Raw genomic sequence first — 21,517 nt, 5'->3', positions numbered from 1 at the left:
ATTGTCCTCTGTATATTTCAACAAGGTAAAGTGGTGCACATCTTTAATCCCAGCGACTTGGGAGGCTGAGGTGGGAGGATCATTTGATCCCCTACAGTGATCACAGTTCACTGCAGCCCCAGCCCCAGGAGTTCAGGGCTGCAGTGAATTGTGATTGCACCACTGCACTCCAGCCTAGGCAACAGGATGAGACCCATCTCTAAAAAATAATGCTTTACGAAATTTGGAGCTTTTAAATAATATTTCTAACTAAGTAGACTGAAATATACAGAGGACAATGAACTTAGAGAATTTCAGAGGATCCATGAATGCCTTGAACACAATTTGATAAAAATACTATTTGTGGGCCAGGCGCAGTGGCTTATGCCTGTAATCCCAGCACTTTGGGAGGCCAAGGCGAGTGGGGTGGATCACAAGGTCAGGAGTTCGAGACCAGCCAGACCAATGTGGTGAAACCCTGTCTTTACTAAAAATACAAAAATTAGCCGGGTGTGGTGGCGCACACCTGTAATCTCAGCTACTTAGGAGGCTGAGGCAGAAGAATCGCATGAACCCAGGAGGTGGAGGTTGCAGTGAGCCAAGATTGTGCCACTGCACTCCAGCCTGGTGACAGAGTGAGACTCCCATCTCAAAAAAATTTATATATATACTATTTGTGTCTGATTTTTTTTTCTTTTTTCTTTTTTTTGTTTTGAGACAGAGTCTTGCTCTGTCACTCTGGCTGGAGTGTAGTGGCATGATTGGCTCACTGGAACCTCTGCCTCCCATGTACAAGCAGTTCTCCTGTCTCAGCCTCCCAAGTAGCTGGGATTACAGATGTGCACCATCATGCCCAACTAATTTTTGTATTTTATAATAGAGACAGGGTTTTGTCATGGCAGCCAGGCTGATCTCAAACTGCTGACCTTAAGTGACCCACCTGCCTCAGCCTCCCAAAGTGTCAGGATTACAGGCGTGAGCTACTGCGCATGGCCGGGCTCCACTTTTAATTCTAGTTCTCTTGCTATTTTTAGCACATCTGCAGTTACTTCCTATGCTGAAATTTTGAGCCCATCAAGCTCATCCATGAGGGTTGAAATCATCTTTTTCATATTCCATTAATATTGATAATGACTTTCTCTCATCAATCCCAGATGTTCTTTTATTTATTTATTTTTTGAGACAGGGTCTCACTCTGTCACCCAGGCTAGAATGCAGTGGTGTAATCTTGGCTCACTGCAGCTTCGACCTCCCCAGGCTCAAGTGATCCACCTGCCTCAGCCTCCTGAGTAGCTGGGACTGCAGCTGTGTGCCACCACACCCAGCTAATCTTTTGTTGCTGTTGTTTCACCCGATCTGGTCTTTAGCTCCTGGGCTCAAGAGATTGCCTCTCTCAACCTCCCAAAGTGTAGGGATTACAGGCATGAGCCACCATGCCTGGCAAATCCCAAGTGTTTTTAATGGCATCTGGAATGCTGAATCTTTTCCAGAAGGTTGTCAGTTCACTTTGCCCAGATCTGGCTGAGGAATCACTGTCTATGGCCTTAAAATGTTTTTTAAATAATAAGACATGGGGCTGGGTGTGGTAGCTTATGCCAGTTCATGCCTATTATAAAAATAAAATTTTAAAAACTGAGAAAAAAGAAAAGACCTGGAAGTCAAAATTACTCCTGGAATGATTTTAGAATGAATGTTGTATTAGCGAGTGTGAAAAGAACATTAATCTTGTACGTCTCCATCAGAGCTCTTGGGTGACCAGATACATTGTCAGTGAGCAATAATATTTGAAAGGGTTTTTGTTGTTGTTGTTTGTTTCTTTGGTCAGGGGGCACTTTCCAGCAAAAACCAGAAAGCCTGCTAGACAAATTCTAAAAGGGTTGTAACACTTGCGTCTTTTCTTTTCCTCCTAAGCAGTAGTTCTCAACAGTGGGCTTAAAATACTCAGTAAACTGTGCTGAAAACAGATGTGCTGTCATCCGGGCTTTGTGGTTGCATTTATAGAGCAGAGGCAGAGTAGATTTAGCGTTAACTCTCAAGGGCCCTAGGATTTTCACAATGATAAATGAACACTGACTTCAACTTAAAGTCACCAGCTCCATTAACCCCTAGCAGGAGAGTCGACATGTCCTTTGAAGCCAGGGATTGACTTCTCTCTACCTATGTAAGTCCCAGATGGTAATGTCTTCCAATATAATGCTGTTTGTCTACACTGAAAATCTGTTGGTTAGTGTGTAGTTAGTGTAGTTGCCTTCATCAGTTGTCTCAGCTATATCTTCTGGATAACTTGCAGCTTCTATGTGAGCACTCACTGCTTCACCTTGTACTTTTATGTTATAAAAATGGTTTCTTTCTTTCTTTCTTTTATTTTTTATTTTTTTATTTTTTGCTTTTTTAAAAAATAAAAAATACGTAAGCATATATTTTTTTATTTTTTATTTGAGATGGAGTCTCCCTCTGTTGCCCGGGCTGGAGTGCAGTGGCACGATCTCAGATCACTGCAACCTCTGCCTCCCGAGTTCAACTGATTCTCCTGCCTCAGCCACCCGAGTAGCTGGGACTACAAGCGCGTGCCACCATGCCCGGCTAACTTTTGTATTTTTAGTAGAGACCAGGTTTCACTGTGTTAGCCAGGATGGTCTCGATCTCCTGACCTCGTGATCCACTCACCTCGGCCTCCCAAAGTGCTGGGATTACTGTACAGGTGTGAGCCACCACACTCACCAGCTTCTTTCTTTAAATCCCGCGAACCAACCTCTGCCAGCTTCCAGCTTTTCTTCAGCTTCCTCACCTCTCCTAGCCTTCATAGAATTGAAGAGAGTTAGGGCCTGGTTTTGGATTAGGCTTTGTCTTAAGGGAATGCTGTGGCTGGTATCTATCCAGATCACTAAAACTTTCTTTGTATCAGCAAGAAGTCTGTTTTGCTTTCTTATCATTTGTATGTTCACGGGAGTAGTACATTTTTTTTTTCTTTTTTAGAGAGAGGGTCTCTGTCACCCCAGGCTAGAGTGCAGCAGTAGGATCATAGCTTATTGTAGCCTCAAACCCCTGGGCTCAGGCAATCCTCCCACTTCAGTCTCCTGAGTAACTAAAACAAGAACAAACACACACACACACAAAAACACTCAAAAACCACTGATCATAGATCACCACAACAAAGTTTGAAGTATTGTGAGAATTACCAAAATGTGACATAGAGACATAAAGTGAGCATGTGCTATTGGAAAAATGGCACCAATAGACTTACCAGATGTAAAATTGCCACAAACATTTGATTTGTTAAAAATACAATGTATATCCCACACCCCCGCTAAATACATGTACCTACCATGTTTCCACAAAAATTAGTAAATATTGACGGGGCACAGTTGCTCATACCTATAATCCCAGGACTTTGGGAGGCCTAGGTGGGCGGATCACTTGAGGCTAGGAGTTCGAGACCAGCCTGGCCAACTTGGTGAAACCCCATCTCTACTAAAAATGCAAAAATTAGCCTCCCAGCTACTCAGGAGGCTGAGGTATGAGAATCGCTTGAACCTAGGAGACGGAGGTTACACTGAGCCAAGATTGCACTGTTGTACTCCAGCCTGGGCAACAGAGCAAGACTCTGTCTCAAAAGCAAAAAGAAAAGAAAAATTAAAAGTAATCTTTAAAAAGTTTTTTAAAAAGATTTTGTTGCAGGGAAAAAGAAATGTGTCTGTGAAGGTATGGAAGAGGATATGGCAGTTTTGAGGAGAACCTCCTTTTTTTCTTTTAGTTGGGAGCAATGTGGGCATATTTATTGTTGGCAACCTAGCGTGGTTAGAAGGGACCTATGATAAACGGAGCAGAGAGGAGTTGCACTCTTGGTGTAAGTGACCTGCCGGCTCCCAGAAATTTTCCCCTTCCTGCTTGCTTGGGTAGGTGTTATTCATGATTGTCTACACTGGTAGAATATTCTTTGTTTTTCCAGTGGCTTTTTTTTTTCTTTGACAGTCTCATTTTGTCACCCAGACTAGAGTTGCTGTGGTGCAATCTCAGCCACTGCAACCTCCGTCTCCAGGTTCAAGCGATTCTTGTGCCTCAGCCTCCTGAGTAGCTGGGATTACCGGTACATGCCCCCACACCTGGCTCATTTTTGTATTTCGGGGTTTCGCCATGTTGTCCAGGCTGGTTTCGAACTCCTGACCTCAAGCGGTCCACCCCTTCGGCCTCCCAGAGAGCTGGGATGACAGGTGTGAGCCACTGCACCTGACCTACAATGACTTTATTTAACTCTGTGAGTTGTATTAAAGAATCACCAAAATGTAAACTCAGCAAATCATGGAAAAGAAATGTCAGACAAAACATTAGGCCTTTGGTGGGTTAGAGTGTCACTTTTTTGCTTAACCCCTAAGTATTCTCTTAAGGGAATCAGGGGTATTGTGGAAAGAGGGGACATTTCTAAGTTAGTCTTCTTAAGTATCAGTCTTGAAGTTGCCCCTTCCAGCTCTGAGATTTTATGTGATTTTCTCAGCTTTACTGAGACTGAGTCTCCTCACCTGAAAAGAAGGGATAAGAGGACCTCCTCGGATGGTTGTCACAAAGGTTAGCAGTGATGCATGTACAATGACTAGCATGCTATAGACACTTCGTTCATGGAAGGTGCTTGTGCCTGGCATAATTAAGGTGACAAGGATTGTTAGTGTGATATCTCTGTCTATCTTCCCTGCACGTGTCACTGCTTTGTTATAATCATATCTGACCATTGCAATTAGATTTTAGTTTGTGTTTTTTCACAATAATCAGTTCCATAGGGACAGCCTCCAGCTTAGTTCAGCTCTGTCAGTTGAGCTTGAATAGAATGTGACATTTAACTGATTTGTTTTTAAGCCAAAGACCTAGCATTGAAGGGCTTTGTCATACTGGGTAGACTGTACCATTTTTAGCACTTCAGTGACAATCTAAAGACTAGAAACTAACCTTGGAGTAATACTGGGAGGTTTTTTGACCTTTGTTTTGTTACATCGGGTTCAGCTTCTACAGGATTAGAATGATTGTTATTTCAACCATGGATTACAGAAATGTTCTGTTCAGAATCTATCTATAATGGTAATACTGTTTTCATCAGTGGCAGAGCAGGAGTCATTCTGGGGAAATTGGCTACGAGCCTGTTGACAATAGCCTATTTCGGGAAGCTGGTTGCGTTAAACAAACAACAAAGACTGAAAATGAATAAATTGTTGATTTTCACGTGAGAGCTAATTTTAGTTCCTAGGCCTCCCTGTGATCTTGGAAATGAGAATGGAAAAAGATCTTGCCTGTGTTCAGGATTTTTGAATGTCCCAGGGTGCTAACATGACCTATATACTTAACTAGTGAAGTCGAGTGACTTGACTTTGTCCTCCAAAAGGATTTTCAACACTCAGACTAGTGTCTGCATCTTTTTAGAAGTAGAAAATATACAACGGAGTCTCAGAATCAGCTCTTTATTGATGTTCATTTGATTTCCTTCAATTAAACTAGCCTCTGCTTAATGTCTTGTGCTTTTTGATGATTAGGATGTCATTCCTTGTGAATAAATTGTGTGCTCTAGTTCATCATTTTATTTATTTATTTATTTATTTTTTTTTTTGAGACGGAGCTTCGCTCTTGTTACCCAGGCTGGAGTGCAATGGCGCGATCTCAGCTCACCACAACCTCCACCTCCTGGGTTCAGGCAATTCTCCTGCCTCAGCCTCCTTAGTAGCTGGGATTACAGGCACGCGCCACCATGTCCAGCTAATGTTTTGTATTTTTAGTAGAGACGGGGTTTCACCATGTTGACCAGGATGGTCTCGATCTCTTGACCTCGTCATCCACCTGCCTTGGCCTCCCAAAGTGCTGGGATTACAGGCGTGAGCCACCGCGCCTGGCTAGTTCATCATTTTATAAGCTGAATATGTGTATATATTTTTGAATAACCAGAATTGTTTATGTAAGCAACAACTCTCTTTGAAGGCCCTTGGAAAACTTTGATTGTATTGTTCTCTTGCCCAAAATGTCTGTTGAAGCTGTATGATGAGAGCTACAGCTACAGCACTGTCTTTTGGTGCTTGCTGTCACTGTGTTATGGAAAGCAAGTATTCTAGAACCAAAGACCCATTTTCCTTTTTTCAAAAAAGGAATTGTTTTTTACTATACAGACATTATAGACCCCTTAATGGGAAAATTGCAGAAATATACTTTTCCTAACTACATTTATAATGGTAACGTCACATACCTACAAAAAGTCAGAATTCTTTCACCCTAAAAGATGGAATGAGTCTGTAATCTCATCTTTCTAAGCCCTTGTCTTTATTCGTGTATAAAGTAATTTTTGTGGTTGTAATTGTGGTGTACATACAGCCATTCGTCTTCTCCCCCTTTTGACATTATACTGTAAGCATTTTGCATAAAGTTACAGAAGCTATAATGCACCCAAGAGAATACAGTGCAGTCAATAAAAAGAATGAGACCGGGCTGATCCACATAAACATGTATAAAGAGAGTTTATATATTTGTTTAAAAAAAAAAAAAAAAAAAAAAAGAGGAATTATGTAATAAAATGTATTTAGGTAATACAGAAATGTGAGGTGAATGGAAGCCTCCACCCCACTCATCTACCCACCTGCATATATATCCAGAGTCGCTTCTTACCCTTCCAGACTTCTTCCTCTGCATGTATTTATACAGGGTCTTTTGTTTTGTTTTTACAAGAATGTAATTATAGTGTACGTATATACTTCTCTTCAACTTCTCTTTCAAACGTCCTGTATTGAGTAGAGCCCAGTCTTACTCTTTATTAACTGCATGGGATTTTCTCGTGTGGATGTATTACAGCTTATTTAACCAATTCCATATTGATTACTTTCAGGTAGTTCCAAAAGTTTCTGTAGTACAAAACTTAAATTTAACAGTTCTCTTTTATCAGTGGACTTTTTTTTTTTTTTTTTTTTTTTTAAGTTTTCACTGAATTTAGGGTAAGTCACTGGGCATTGCCAGGAAATTGCAGTATTCTTAACTATGCCTGGAAAGGGCAAAGAGGTATTTGGATGACTGGATTTTTCTTTCCTGTTACTTGCTCTTTAGTTAGCATAGGGATGGTCGTTTTAAAGATTAGCTTGAAGGCCAGGCTTCAAGTTGCTTTATGGTTGTAATCACAGCATTTTTGGAAGCTTCAGTTGAGGCCAGGAGTTCAAGACCATCCTGGTCATTATAGTGAGATCCCTTCTCTATGAAAAATAAAATTAAAAAAAAAAGAAAAGAAACGATCAGCTTGATTGATCGAGGTACAGTTTCTTATTTGCCAGTAGGATTTTGGAGTCTTTGATTAAGTTAGGATTATCAGTAACGATCATTTCCATTGTCTCAGGATCTGCGTTTTTGTATATTACTAATTGCTTATTTGACCCATGAGAATGTTTAAAAGTGGACATTTTCTTCAATAAGTCGTCTGTATCGGAGAGTTGAACAAATGGGAAGGATGTCAGCATAGTACTTGAATAATAATTTAAGGCCACTTAATTTTTTTATTGTTGTAAGAAACACAACATAAAATGTACCATCTTAGCCAAGTTTAAGTGTACAGTGTGTTAACTCTGTGCTCATTGTTGTGCAAAAGATTTCTAGAAGATTTTCATGAGTTAGACTAGTTTAGATACCTTTACTTTAAAGTAGAATTGGGCAGTACTTGTTTTTCTTGACTCACTTATTTCACTTAGCATGATATCCTCAAAGACTCATCCATGTTCTATCACACGACAGGATTTCCTTCTTTTTTTTTTTTTTTTTTTTTTTTTTTTGATATGGAGTCTCACTCTGTCACCTAGGCTGGATTGCAATGACACGAATTTGGCTCACTATAAGCTTCGCCTCCTGAGTTCAAGAGATTCTCCTGCTTCAGCCTCTCACGTATCTGGGATTAGAGGAACCTACTACCAAGCCTAGCTAATCGTTGTATTTTTAGTATAGATGGGATTTCACCATGTTGGCCAGGCTGGTCTCGAACTCCTGACCTTAGGTGATCTGCCCACCTCAGTCTCCCAAGGTGCTGGGATTACAGGCATGAGCCACCACACCCAGCTGGGACTTCCTTCTTTTTAAAGGCAGAATAGTATTCCATTTTGTGTATATACCACATTTTCTTTATCCATTAATCTGTCGGTGGACATTAGGTTGCTTTCACCTTTTGGCTGTTAGGGTTAATGCTGCAGTACATATGGATATGCAGATGTCTTTTTGAGATCCTGTTTTCAGTTCTTTTGATTTTTTTCATTTTTTAAGAGTTGAAATTGTCTATATTTAAAGTATACAGCATGATTTTTATTTTATTTTATTTGAGACTGGGTCTTGCTCTGTTGCCCAGGCTGGATTGCAGTTATGTGATTATGGCTAACTGTAGCCTTGACCTCCTGGGGTGAAGTGATCCTCCTGCCTTAGCCTCCTGAGTAGCTAGGATTATAGGTGTTCTTCACCACACCTGGCTAATTTATTATTATTATCATTATTTTGTAGAGACAGGGTCTCTCTCTGTTGCCCAGACTGGTCTTGAACTCCTGGGCTCAAGCAGTCCTCCTGCCTCAGCTTCCCACAGTGGTGAGATGACAGATGTGAGCTTCCACACCCTGCCTCATTTAATCTTTAGCTGATTCCAGGGTGGTTTCTAATTGTACCACTGACAAAACAGCTCTTTAAAAGGTCTCCAGCAGCCTCATGTCACTGACCCTGCTTTTCAGCCCTCTGTCACCTTCCGAGCAGCAGGTCACTCTGCTGTTTGATCTTTCATGGATACCCTCTTGCCTTGGCCTCCTTGGCACCACACTGGAAGACTGGTTTTCCTTCTTCCACACTGGTGTCCCTGTCTCCCTGTGGAACTTCCTCTGTAATGATTGTGTGTGCAGCTATTAAAGGAATTTTCAAAGCTTACTCTCCAGCTCTGTTTCCTTCTCACTGTGTGTTTTCTCCCTAATCACTTTCATCTGTGCCAGGGCTTCACTTGTTTGTTTGCAAATAATTTACATGTTTATTTCTATACACCTCTTCCCTGGGCTCCGTCTCCACTTAAATGTCTCAGATACAGCTCATATATACATTTCTCCTCAAAAGTGGTTCTCTGCCAGAGTTCTAACTTCAGTTAGGATGGCACTGCTTATCCTGTTGAGCAAGCCAGAACCTTGGAAGACGAATGTGAAACACATCATCCCTTACCTCACATATCAGCTTATTGCTAACTCTCACAAAATTTCTCTCCAAAATATCTCTTAATTCCTTTCACTTTGAAACAGCATCTCATTCTGTCACCCACACTGGAGTGCAGTGGTACAATTTCAGATCACTGCAGCCTCCACCTCCCAGGCTCAAGTGATCCTCTTACCTCAGCACCACGTCCCACCCTCCACTCCCCCGCCCAGAGTAGCTGGGACACAGGTGCATGCCACCACACCACCACACTCACTAATTTTTGTATGTTTTATAGAAACAGGGTTTCACCATGTTACGCAGGTTGGTCTCAAACTCCTGGACTCAAGCCATCCACCCACCTCGGCCTCCCAAAGTGCTGGGATTACAGGCGTGAGCCACCATACCCGGCCTTTATCTAGCCCCTTAATTCAGGTATAGCAGTAGCTTGCTGAGTAAAGCCTTTCCTTCCACTTTGGTCCAGCTTTATCCTATACCAGACCTAACTCCTTAACATAGAATATAATTTTATCCTATTAATAATGTAGAATATAATTTTAGAATATAACATAGAATATAATTTTATCCTATTAATAGTTTTTACTTTCACTTTCAGAAAAGTTTCTGAGTGGATATGATAAAATTATATGATCAGTCTAATGATAATGCCCTACATAACCTAGAACCCATCTTCCTCCCCAGCTTCACCTTGAACTATATATGCTTACTTTGCCCTCCGCATTTTAGACACAGTGACTGACTGTCTCTTAGTACTTGGAATGCCCCAAGTACTCGGAGGCCTTTGGGTCTTTGTTCTTGCTGTTTGCTTTACCTAGGCCCCAGCATGCCAAGTTCCTTTTCCCCAGTTCTTTCTTTCCTTTGTTAATTTTTCTTGCATTGTCAGTTCTTGGCTCTGCTGCCTCTGCAGGGAAGCCTTCTCTGACCTTCCTAAGGCAGAGCCACTCACTAGGGAGGTTCGGTAGTACCTCTTACCTGTCTCTTATAGCATGTATCACAGTTGTTTTACAGGTATTTAAATGATTCCTGGATAATACCTATCCTCTGCCAGACTGTCTGCTTCAGAAAGGGAGGGATTATGCCTGTGTTTGCTTACTGTAGTATCCCTAGCATTTTACATAATACCTGGCACATAGTTGACACTTGTTAAGGAATGCATGCCAGCTATCACAGTTTCTTAAAAATTCTGACCTATTCTGTATACCTCAGGAGAACAAAGCAGCACCTTTTCAAAAGAGTGAAAACTTTTTTTTTTTAAAGATGTAGTTTCACCGTGTTGGCCAGGCTGGTCTTGAACTCCTGACCTCAGGTGATCCACCCACCTCAGCCTCTCAAAGTGCTAGGATTACAGGCGTGAGCCACCGTGCCCGGCTTCTTTTTTATTTATTTATTTATTTTTTGTAGAGATGGGGTTTCACTGTGTTGGCTAGTCTGGTCTCAAACTCCCCCCTACTCACCTTGGCCTCCCAAAGTGCTGGAATTACAGGCGTGAGCCATCGTGCCTGGCCCATAAAGGAGTGAAACATTTTTATATTTCACTTTTAAAAATAGAGTAGCTGGCCAGGTGCAGTGGCAAGCACCTGTAATCCCAGCACTTTGGGAGGCCAAGGCAGGCAGATCATGAGGTCAAGACATCGAGACCATCCTAGCCAACATGGTAAGAAACCCTCCCGTCTCTACTAAAAATATAAAAATTAACTGGGCGCAGTGGTGGACACCTGTAGTCCCAGCTACTCAGGAGGCTGAGGCAGGAGAATCTGCCGGGAGGCAGAAGTTGCAGTGAGCCACGATGGTGCCACTGCACTCTAGCCTGGCAACAGAGCAAGACTCCTCAAAAAAAAAAAAGTAGAGTAGTCAGGTACTCCAACTTTATTTACAGTTCTACTATTTACAATAGAGCGGTGTTCTCCAACCTTTTCTTTTCTTTTTTTTTTTTGAGACAGAGTTTCATTCTTGTTACCCAGGCTGGAGTGCAATGACGCGATCTCGGCTCACCGCAACCTCCGCCTCCTGGGTTCAGGCAATTCTCCTGCCTCAGCCTCCCGAGTAGCTGGGATTACAGGCACGTGCCACCATGCCCAGCTGATCTTTTGTATTTTTAGTAGAGACGGGGTTTCACCATGTTGACCAGGATGATCTCGATCTCTTGACCTCATGATCCACCCGCCTCGGCCTCCCAAAGTGCTGGGATTACAGGCGTGAGCCACCACGCCCAGCCTCTCCAACCTTTTCAACACCAGGGACCAGTTTCATGGATGACAGTTTTTCCAGGGACCTGTGGTGGTGGAGGGGTGGTTTTAGGATGATTCAAACGCATTACATTTATTGTGCATTTATTTCTGTTATTATTACATTGTAATGTATAATGAAATAATCATGCAACTCACCGTAGTATGGAATCAGTGGGAGCACTGAGCTTGTTTTCCCACAGCTAGACAGTCCCATCTAGGGGTGATGGGAGATGGTGACAGATCATCAGGCATTAGATTCTCATAAGAAGTTGTCAGCCTTGATCCCTCGCATGCACAGTTCACAGTAGGGTTCCTGCTTCTGTGAGAATCTAATACTGCTGCTCATCTAATGCTGCTGCTCATCACCAGGAGGCAGAGCTCAGGTGGTGATGCGAGTAATGGGGCGTGGCTGTCAATTCAGATGTAGCTTTGCTTGTCGCTCACCTCTGCTCACCTCCTGCTGTGCGGCCCAGTTCCTATCAGGCCATGGATCACTGTCAGTCCATGGCCCTGCGTTGGGGACCCCTGTAATAGAGGGTGCAGCCCATTAGCCTGTGAATTGTGCAAGGCTTGCAGTTGTTATTTATTGCCCATATTAATTTTAAGAATCAGATCCATTGCATATGAAAACATGGATCGCTGGTTTTGTCTGAAAGTATTAGAGATCTGACAAAACTGAGCTGGCAAACCCGCATGACATTAACTACTTAGAACAGAGTGGCGGTCACTGGGTACAGTGGCTCATGCCTTAATCCCAGCGCTTTGGGAGGCTAAGGTGGGCAGATCACCTGAGGTCAGGAGTTCGAGACTAGCCTGGCCAACATGGTGAAACCCGTCTCTACTAAAAATACAAAATTAGCTGGGCATGGTGATATGTGCCTGTATTCCTAGCTACTCAGGAGGCTGAGGCAGAAGAATCACTGGAACCTAGGAGGCTGAAGTTGCAGTGAGCTGAGATTGTGCCATTGCACTCCAACCTAGGTGACAAGAACAAAACTTCACCTGAAAAAAAAAAGAACAGCGTGTTGGTCATACCCTTTGACATGGTCATTTGTGGCATCTGGCATAGTGCTACTCAAAGTGGTCATTGAACTGGCTGTTTACTGTCCTCAGAGATAAGGACCTTGCACGATATGTTTAGTTTGCTTCATCTTTCTTTGGTTTAATTGACTTTTTAAAGTGTTATTTACATCCTGGCACAAGCTCCTTATCTTGTCAGGGACTGGCATTTTGAGTAGTGCCAATAGCTATTTCTTATAAAAATGTTGAAAGCCCTGATTTTTACAATTACTTTGAAATGCCAGTGAAAAATAGCGATAGTGTTGTTAATATTTTACTGCCCTTAGATAATACTATTTATCAAGTTTATTTTATAAAATATCTAAGTTACGAAGTTTCTTTAATAGAAATTTTCTGAAAATTTTTTTTGTCCTCAAATTCCTTTTACCATGAAATTTTACATTTGACAGACACAGGCCATTTTTTCTTTTGTACGTTTAGCAGTGAAATTTAGTTACTAGGTCAGACTGCCATTCTAGAGTTAAAGACACGAATGTGTGTGAATGGTTAGATGTGAACTTCTTCCTCCTATGTAAAACGACTTTCATTCCTGTGTCATTGAAGAACATGGAATTGACTTATCTTTCTCACTCACTTGACTGATTTCACAGGAATAAAATATTATTGTTAAAAATAAAACTGGAGTCTTTATAGATTTTATACCTTTTCATTGCTCATCATTTATCTTGTTGATCCTGAGTTTATACTGCTTTTAATCGAGTAAGAAATACAAAGGTAGTGCAAATCTTTTTTTTTTTTTTTAATGTGAAAATTGAGGCCATTGTTGAGAACAGCAGAAATGTGTTCATGGTTGTTGCCCCTTGATTAACCCTCTTTGATCAGCCCCCACAAATGACAAAATTAATACAAAATCAATTCTGATGTCTGAGAATAGATTTAATACCCCTTTAAATAGACAATATATTTTAATAAGACTTTTAATTGCTAGCATATATTTATGCAATAAACTTCTGCTTCCACTGTCGTATAGAAGCTGTTCTTTAAAAGCAATCCCCACAGAAATGGAAAGGCGGTCACTTTTTAAAGCTATTATTCTCTTGACCTCTGTCGGCATTTTATGTTTTTAACCCATCTACATAGTTGCTCATTTAGTCCTTTTGAGTCAAAGATAAGGTTTTCTGTTGTAAAATAACTCCTGTTTTCCTTTTTATTTGTAGTTGTCTGGGATACTGTTGCTTAAGCTTTTATTTTCAATCTTTGGTTCATTTTGTTTTAGCTGTTGTTTTTGTTTAAAACAGTTTATTGTAATCAGTTGGATTTGGCTTTTGTGATCTAATCTGAGAGTATTGAGTTTACAGTTTACATTCATTTATTTCACGTTCATTTTATGTCATGCTTTGTTCTTGTTGCTTTTTTTATACCATATAATCTGATTTTCACCTACCTTTTCTTTACTGTATCCCCGATTTTGTTTGATTATGTTATTTGTCTTAATTCTTCTACACTGTGTGAGTGTGTGTGTGTGTGTGTGTGTGTGTGTGTGTGTGTGTTTGTGTGGCAGGGTCCCACTCTGTCACTCAGGCTGGAGTGCAGTGATGGAATCTTGGCTCACTGCAGCCTTGACCTCCTGGGCTCAGTTGATCCTGCCTCCTGAGTAGCTGGGACTGCAGGTACACACAACCACCACACTTCCACACCCAGCTAATTTTTTATACTTTTTGTAGAGACAGGTTTTCGCGATGTTGCCCAGGTTGGTCTCAAACTCCTGAGCTCAAGCAGTCTACCCACCTCGGCCTCCCAAAGTGCTGGGATTCCAGGCATGAGCCACTGGGCCCAGCCTGTTTGTCTTCTTAAGTGTGTGCTTCTATCTCTTGCTTACTTAGTTTATCAGCTTTAAATGAAGTCCTTTGGCCCTGTGTATAAAAGCTGAGGAACTCCTTCTCCCTTTCCTGTTTCCTGTCCTGAACTTTAATTATGTATATGTTGTTATGGTTTGTAAACACTTACATTTTATTGTTTCGCTACGGTTCACAGATGTTTTCATCTTAGCTCTCTGGTGAAAATAATTTAAATGCCCAGTGCCAGCTGTTTTGCTGTACAGTAAGTCCTCACTTAGTGTTGCCAGTAGGTTCTTGGAAACTGCAACATTAATGAAATGATGTATAGCAGGTCCTCTAATAATATCACTTCCTTATAAGTGATGAGAGAAAAATTGATTTTATTTTTATTTTTTATTTTATTTATTTATTTTTTTGAGACGGAGTTTCACTCTTGTTGCCTAGGCTGGAATACAATGGCGCGTTCTCGGCTCACTGCAACCTCTGCCTCCCAGGTTCAAGTGATTCTCCTGTCTCAGCCTCCCAAGTAGCTGGTTCAAGTGATTCTCCTGTCTCAGCCTCCCAAGTAGCTGGTTCAAGTGATTCTCCTGTCTCAGACTCCCAAGTAGCTGAGTACAGGCATGTGCCACCACGCCCGGCTATTTTTTTGTATTTTTAGTAGAGACAGGGTTTCACCATGTTGGCCAGGATGGTCTTGATCTCTTGACCTCGTGATCCACCCGCCTTGGCCTCCCAAAGTGCTCGGATTACAGGTGTGAGCCACTGCGCCCGGCCAAATTGATTTTATTATGTATAGTTTTGCTTAAAGTCAAAGTTTCCAAGAACCTATTGTCAATGTTAAGTGAAGACTTACATTCTTCAATTTATCTCGATTGATTAAACTTTTTCCATTAGGAATTTCTTTACAAAGGGCTTATGGAAACTCTACCCCTTGAGTTCTTGTATACTCAAAAATGTTAATCTGTTATCATTATAATCAAAGTAAGTTTGGCTGAGTAAAAATTATATCACACTTTTTTTCCTCTAAGGGCGTTGTAGTCTGTTCTTTTGTCTTCTACTATTGAATGGAACTGTTTGGAAATCTAAAGTCAGCCTCATTTGCCCTGCTGGGTCCCTAACCCCAAAATAGATTGTTTAACTTATTTGCTTAGGTATCTAAAGGATTTTTTTTCTCATGAGCCTTAAAGTCTGGTAATTTTTCTAGGATATGTGTTGGTATTGCTAACTCTGTATCTTTTCCTAGGAACATAGTGAGCCTTCTATTTCTGGAGAGTTATCTTGAATCGTATCTTTGAGTATTTCTTTATTCTAATCCTTTGGCTCTCTTATTCAGAATCTCCACTTATATATAAGGGGGACTTCATTATTGACCTCTCTTTTTTTTTTTTTTTTTTTTTTTTGAGATGGAGTTTCGCTCTTGTTACCCAGGCTGGAGTGCAATGGCGCGACCTCGGCTCACCGCAACCTCCGCCTCCTGGGTTCAGGCAATTCTCCTGCCTCAGCCTCCTGAGTAGCTGGGATTACAGGCACACACCACCATGCCCAGCTAATTTTTTGTAGTTTTAGTAGAGACGGGGTTTCACCATGTTGACCAGGATGGTCTCGATCTCTTGACCTTGTGATCCACCCACCTCGGCCTCCCAAAGTGCTGGGATTACAGGCGTGAGCCACCGCGCCCGGCCAACCTCTCTTATGTTTACTACTTTTTCTTTACTTTTTAAAACTTCTTGCTCCTTTCCATTTCATTTGTTTATTGAGATGTAGTTCCCATACTATAAAATTCACTCTTACAACTCAGTGGTTTTTCGTATGTTGTCAGTCGTACGACCACGACCACTGTCTCATTCCTGAATTGAGTTTAATTTTGCCTGCTTTTCTCAGTCTTGCTTTCTGTATCCCTTTCTCTCCTTCTCTGTGTAATTGAAGCGTATAATATCAGTTTGTTTCATAATTACTAGTATTAACTTCAGTCACTTCCTTAAAGGGGGTATCTGTCAGATTTCTTCATTGTACTGTTACTATTTTGTTTGTTCATAATCTGATATTTGATATCACTATCAAAGGCAATTGATAATTTGTGGGGAAGCACTTTGTGACTATGTAAATATCCTGGGGGTTTGTTGTTGTTTCTTTTTTGGCTCACTGCAACCTCCGCCTTCCAGGTTCAAGCAATTCTCTTGCCTTAGCTTCCCAAGTAGCTGGGACTACAGGCGTGTGCCACCATACCTAGCACATTTTTGTATTTTTAGTAGAGATGGGGTTTCACCATGTTGTCCAGGATGGTCTTGATCTCTTGACCTCAAGTGATCCATCTGCCTTGGCCTCCCAAAGTGTTGGGATTACAGACGTGAGCCACTGTGCCCAGCGTGGTTTTTTTTTTTTTTTTTTTTGAGACAAGGTCTCACTCTGTTGTCCAGACAGGAGTGCAGTAGCTTGATCTCCGCTCACTGCAACTCTGCCTCCCAGGTTCAAACAATTCTCCCAGCTCAGCCTCCCTACTAGCTGGGACTAAAGGCATGCGTACCACCATGCTTGGCTAATTTTTGTATTTTTTAGTAAAGATAGGGTTTCACCATGTTGGCCAGGCTGGTCTTGAACTCCTGACCTCTAGTGATCCGTCTGCCTTGGCATCCCAAACTGTTGGGATTACACGTATGAGCCACCGTGCCCTGCCCAATATCCTGGTTTTCAACAAACTTACTCATTATTTTTAGCATCCATTGATAATTCTTAATTGAATCAGTTATTAGCATGGTGATTGCCAAATGTAATTTTCTAACTCCTTCATTCCTTCTACATTTCAGTATGGCCTCATGTATTTTATTTTAACGGCTATCATCCCTTGTTAGCGGTCTTCATTCACATTGACTTAGATGTGGCCAATGGGAGCCCCATCCAGCTGGTTCCCATTGTACTTTTTATTTGTTCCTATATTCCTTTTAGCATGTCCCGACTTCTAATGCAATAAAATGTTTCAGGTTCATCTTGCACTTTCCCTTTCCAATTCTAGAATAACCATATACCCAGGGAACTCTGATTCCTTTTAATGGGGAGTACTATTTAGAAACCTAGGACTGGAGCACCAGCTATGTTCATAGCATGTGAGTGTCACTGCTTCCAGGCTCCCGCTGTGTCTATTCAGAGTTCACTACAGTCATCCTATTTCTGTTTGCTGTAGACTATATTAAAGTTTCATTCTTCATCCCTTCCGTTTTCCTCCCTATAAATTAGCACCTTGAAGCATTCCTAGAGGTCACAAGAAATCATATTCAGGTATAGAATGCAATTTTTGTATAGATAACGAATCTATGTTTGTGAAATTTGATTCTGCCCATCATCCATCTTTTTGCAAGGTCTTTTCCTATGAAAAGTGTGTTTGTGGTTTTGTTACTGTTTTTTGAGACAGAGTCTCACACTGTCGCCCACACTGGAGTGCAGTGGCACAATCTCCACTCACTACAACCTTTGGCTCCTGGGTTCAAGCGATTCTCCTGCCTCAGCCTCTGGAGTAGCTGGGATTACAGGCGCCCACCACCACGCCCAGCTAATTTCTTGTATTTTTAGTAGAGATGGAGTTTCACTATGTTCGCCAGGCTGGTCTCGAACTCCTGACCTCAGGTGATCTGCCCGCCTTGGCCTCCCAAAGTGTGGGGATTACAGGCATGAATCACTGTGCCTGGCCAATCCCTTACCTTTGCAGATGGAGAAACTGAGACCTAAGAACTGAAATGACATAAGTCCATGACTAATTGCAGAGCCAAAATAGAGTCCAGGTCTCCTAACTTCCATACTACAACACTTTTGCTGCGGGTAGTGGAGAGAGCTTTGTTGATGGTACCTGCCGGAAGTTTTCATGGTTGCTAGGTGGATACAGCACTCTTCCTTCTGTTTTGGCACTCAGGCATCCAGATGGGCATTGAATTTTTCCAATGATTTGTCATTTGATGACCAGGAAGGTAGCAGAAAACAAGATGGTGCAGACCAGCAGCTATTTGAGGATGTGTCGTTGTCTGACTAGACACCGAAAGGCCAGAATTCTAAGTAGTTTCAAAACTCCTCCTACCGATCAGGCTCAGTGGCTGACACCTGTAATCCCAGCACTTTGGGAGGCCAAGGTGGGCAGATCACGAGGTCAGAAGTTTGAGACCAGCCTTGCCAGCATGCTGAAACCCCATCTCTACTAAAAAAAAATACAAAAAATTAGCCAGGCATGGTGGCGTGAGCCTGTAGTCCCAGCTACTTGGGAGGCTGAGGGAGGAGAATTGCTTGAACCCGGGAGGCGGAAGTTGCAGTGAGCCGAGATTGCACCACTGCACTCCAGCCTGGGTAACAGAGCGAGACTCTGTCTAAAAAATAGACAAAAGAACAACAACAACAACAAAAACCTCCTACCTTTCATAGTCCATCTACTGACTTTCTGCTTTCTTCAAAATGCTCTGTTGGCCAGGTGCAAGTGGTTCACGCCTGTAATCCCAACACTTAGGTCGAGGCAGGACGATTACATGAGGCCAGGAGTTCAAGACCAGCTGAGGCAATGTAATGAGGTGGGCCCCTGTCTCTACAAAAAATAAAAGCCAAGTGTAGTGGCATACAGCTGTAGTCCCAGCTATTTGGGGGGCTGAGGCAGGAGGAGGGTCACTTGAACCTGGGAGGTTGAGGATGCAGTGAGCCATGATCATACCATGCATTCCAGTCTGGGAGACAGTGAGGACTTGTTTCCAAAAAAAAAAAAAAAAAAAAAAATCACAAAAACCAAAAAAAGATCCTGCTCTGTTGACAAATAGGGTCTGTTGGTTTTCTTTTTTAATATTTTCAGTTTAGCAGTATTTTGACATCAACACAGTTATATTGGTATAAGTTTCTTAAAAAGTTAAATACAGGTATATCAAATGATCCATTCCTGTCTGCCCAAGAGCAGTGAAAATGTATGTCCACACAGAGACTTGTATGCAAATGTTCATAGCAGCTTTGTTTGTCATAGTCAAAAAGTAGCAACAACCCAGAGGTTCAGGAACTGGTGACTGGATAAACAAAATGTAGTTATTCTTACTGTGGAATAGTATTCGCCCATAAGAAGAAGTGAAATACTGACAAGTTATAAAATGGATGAACCTCACAAACTTATCTTAAGTGACCAAAAGACCTTGTTAAGATTTCAGTTAGTTAAAATGTCCAGGAAAGGCAAATCTACAAAGACAGAAAGTACATCAATGGTTGCCTTGGGCTAAAGTTGGAAATGAAGGAAAACTTGCAAATGGTCATGAGTTCTCCTTTTTGGGGTGATAGGAGTGTTCTAAAAGTGGGTTGTGGTGATGGTTGCACAACTCTGTTAATATACGAACAATTATTCAGTTGTATGCTTACAGGTGAATTTTATAGTATATACTATTTCATAAAGCTTTAAGAAATAGTTACATTTAAAATTTGATGTCTGTAATATTTGTCACATTTATCTTATCCTGTGTTCATTATTAAACATTTTTATAATGCTTTCTTTCCACTTTTAAGTATGATTTTCAAGGAATGCTAATGTCAAATGATGTCAATGGTAACAGTAAAAATAGCTAGCGTTTGTAAAACAGTTACTGTGCACCAGACATTATGCTAGGTACTTTTCAGGTTATCTCCCAATAGCATTGTGATATTGGTACTGTTATCCTCATTTTACAGCCAAGGAAACAGTCTCCTAGAGGTAAATAACTTGTCAAAAATCACACAGTAAGGAGACAAGGAGACAGGAATTGGAACCGAGTCATTCGTAATCTCTGTGCTCCGTATGTGGATATGCAGTGTTTTTGGTGGAGGATTATACTGCTTTTCATATGCTGTGACTGTGTTAAACACTCACGTATATATGCCACTGGGATGCATGCTCTACGTAACTATTTATGTGTGATCTCTCTAGGAAATTCAGATGGGCATTTGATATTGCCTGTTTGCCACAGAGCTTGTACAACATAGTGAATCTTACTGTCAGTTTTACTTCTTTTTCTCTACTCCTCAGCCTTAATTTTAAAGACCCTGAAGCAGTCCGAGCTCTGACTTGTACTCTCCTAAGGGAAGATTTTGGACTTTCTATTGATATTCCGCTGGAGAGACTAATTCCCACAGTTCCCTTGAGACTCAACTATATTCACTGGGTAGAAGATCTGATTGGTCACCAGGACTCTGACAAAAGTTCTCTCCGAAGAGGAATTGACATAGGTATATGGTCTTAAATTCGTTTTTGGCTAAACATAGGTTTCATAAGTTTTGCATGATCAAATTCTTTGTAAACTTTTCTACTGGGTATTTGTTGTTGCGTAAGAGAAGCTGGCTGAAGATACAGGTTAAGCATCCTTAATCTGAAAATCCGAAATGCTTCAGAATCTGAAACCTTTTGAACGTGGATATGCTGCTCAGAGGCGATGCGTATTGGAGCTTTGCAGATTTTGGGGTTAGGGATGTTCAATCAGTAAATATCATGCAAATATTTCAAAATCTGAAAAAAAAAAAACTGAAATCCAAAACACTTCTCATCCCAGGCATTTTCGATTAGGGATCCTTCACCTGTATTACTGTTCTTATTTACTCCACCTGGCCTTTTCTCCCATTGATTTCTCTTGAGAAGGGATTGTCCAAACAGGGAGCAGGAGGTTAAGGGAAGTACGAAACCAAAGTGAGGCTCTTGCTTGCTTAGCTTTTCATTTTCTTTCTTTCTTTTTTTTTTAATTGTAATTTTTAAAAATATATATTTTTTATTTTTTATTTTATTTTTTATTTTTTTTTGAGACGGAGTTTTCGCTCTTGTTACCCAGACTGGAGTGCAATGGCGCGATCTCGGCCCACCGCAACCTCCACCTCCTGGGTTCAGGCAATTCTCCTGCCTCAGCCTCCTGAGTAGCTGGGATTACAGGCATGCACCACCATGCCCAGCTAATGTTTTTTTTGTATTTTTAGTAGAGACGGGGTTTCACCATGTTGACCAGGATGGTCTCGATCTCTTGACCTCGTGATCCACCCGCCTCGGCCTCCCAAAGTGCTGGGATTACAGGCTTGAGCCACCGCGCCCGGCCCTATATTTTTTATTTTGAAATGGGGTCTTGCTGTGTTGTCCAGGCTGGTCTTTAACTCCTGGGCTCAAGCAGTCCACCTGCCTCACCTTCCCAAAGTGCTGGGATTACAGGCATGAGCCACTACACCTGGCCCTATATAGCTTTTCAGATTACCACATTGATGTCTGTGTCTGTTGGGCATTATTTTTACAAAAAATTTTGCTCTTTTTGCCCATGCTAGAGT

The 21,517-nt window shown here is 41.5% G+C and overlaps 1 long non-coding RNA gene and 1 other non-coding gene across 2 annotated transcripts in view; one reads left to right on the top strand and one right to left on the bottom strand.

The window, feature by feature from the left end:
• Positions 1-20,943, top strand: part of LOC116540099 — a 31,143-nt gene extending 10,200 nt beyond the window's left edge. Inside the window, exon 3 of the long non-coding RNA XR_004264301.1 lies at positions 20,244-20,943. This is a non-coding gene — a long non-coding RNA (uncharacterized LOC116540099). The remainder of the gene's footprint in view (positions 1-20,243) is intronic.
• LOC116540175 lies at positions 1,804-1,867 on the bottom strand. Its single transcript, XR_004264341.1, has one exon. It is a non-coding gene; the product is annotated as a U7 small nuclear RNA (small nuclear RNA).
• Positions 20,944-21,517: the final 574 nt, after the last annotated feature.

The sequence above is a fragment of the Sapajus apella genome, unplaced genomic scaffold (assembly GCF_009761245.1).
Source record: "Sapajus apella isolate SASKATOON/1434 unplaced genomic scaffold, GSC_monkey_1.0 scaffold136, whole genome shotgun sequence".
Taxonomy (NCBI): domain Eukaryota; kingdom Metazoa; phylum Chordata; class Mammalia; order Primates; family Cebidae; genus Sapajus; species Sapajus apella.
Note: the sequence above shows the minus strand (reverse complement) of the source record. Positions and strands in the feature narration are given on the sequence as shown.